This window comes from Poecilia reticulata, linkage group LG22, assembly GCF_000633615.1.
Source record: "Poecilia reticulata strain Guanapo linkage group LG22, Guppy_female_1.0+MT, whole genome shotgun sequence".
Taxonomy (NCBI): Eukaryota; Metazoa; Chordata; class Actinopteri; order Cyprinodontiformes; family Poeciliidae; genus Poecilia; species Poecilia reticulata.
In genome coordinates, this window is record NC_024352.1 from 4480934 (window position 1) to 4482508 (window position 1575).

The 1575-nt window shown below is 36.2% G+C and overlaps 1 protein-coding gene across 1 annotated transcript in view; it reads left to right on the forward strand.

The window, feature by feature from the left end:
* atrn (attractin) overlaps positions 1-1575 on the forward strand; it is a 146762-nt gene that overhangs the window by 51176 nt on the left and 94011 nt on the right. The window lies entirely within an intron of this gene.

Sequence of the window (1575 nt, forward strand, 5' to 3'; positions counted from 1 at the left end):
TTTTTTTTTTTTCGTGCCATTTTTAGACTCACCAGAGCGGGAACAACAAAGACATTAATTGGTTAGTTAAACAGCAGATAATGAAACGGCAGTCGTTTTGATTATCCAGCTTAGTGATCGGTTTAATGATTTAATTTAAAATGAAATTCTTTGGGTTTTCTTCAGGTTGGGWTGTACCTTGTGGAGTTTAGYGTCTGGTTACACTGTAGATGTGCTGCCTCTTAGTGGGAGAGACTTACATTATCACAGCAAATATTAAGCAAATGTTACCAGAAGCATTTTTAAGAAGTATTAGGTTGCACCCTAAAATCCATTGCCTTATTCCCAGACTCCCCTTGAGTTAATACTTTGCAAAGAGATATTTTTCTACAATTATAAATCAACTTTTGCCTTTTTTTGATTGCAAAAGAAGTCAAATGTTGTCAAATTTAATTTGGTGCCAATTCTCAATTATATTTACATCTGGACCCTTACTAGGCCATTCTGAAAATGGCCTAGTAAGTTACTAGGCCATTCTGAAAATGTGGAAATGCTCTTTATCAGAGCTTTTCCACAACAGTAACACAGTTGCGGCATCATGAGATTTCAACTGCGTCTTATTAGGGGGGTGAATACAAATGCTCATCACATGTTGCTGTTTTTCTTTTTTCTGTAAGAAAAAATGGGAAACATTTCAGGTCATTGGAGGACTTAGTAACTATTTTTAGCATTGCTAGCATATTTACACACATCTATTACAAATGTATGTAAATCTTTGTCTGTATTCTCCTAATGTTGAAAAAAYTCAAGTTCTCAATTGTGATGTTTCCATTAAATAAGACATTAAAGTCGCACGTGAATAAGCTTGTTCATGCCATAAATCAATAAAAATCATGGCAGCAACAAATGTAAACAGTTAAATGAAATGTATCCATGCATTCATATGGGAGAGGCTACGTATGCAGCATTTTGGGAAAATTGTATGCATTCAACACACTGGGATGTGAGTTTTTAGGAACTGTGATGGTGTGAGAGCTCTGATGGACCAGCAGCACCTTGTCTAKAAAGAAAACAAAAACCAAAATCCTCCATCTACTTCCTGTCTTCTTCTTCATAGTTTCTACCAGTAGCAACATYGGGCTGTTGGTCACATGACTCCTGTGGATCAACAAAACGTATTTCCATTGCAGTTTTACAAAATGCATCCATTTTGATGCGGGTGAAAACCCACCGTSTTGGACAAAGTTTTTCTCTCTTTTGAAATTGCCTYGTTTTCATTAAGCAAATTTATTTTCATGATTTCGATTTAAGCAATTCTGTGGTTAATGGAAACGCAGCTGCTGTCTCCTTGAACGCTTTCTGATAATGACTCGGGCTGCACCAGCTGGTCGATACGTTCTCACTTTTGGAAGTTAGTTGTTGAAATCGTAACCTTTTCACCTACTAAAACACGTGACGGTTACAAGTTGAGATTAAAAGTCTTATTGCAAAGACCAGGGACATTGTTTGGTGGTGTAAATTTTAAATATGATTGTTTTTCTGTCTCAGTAATCAGAACTGAAKTCAATCAGCTGATAAACCAGTATAGAGACACAA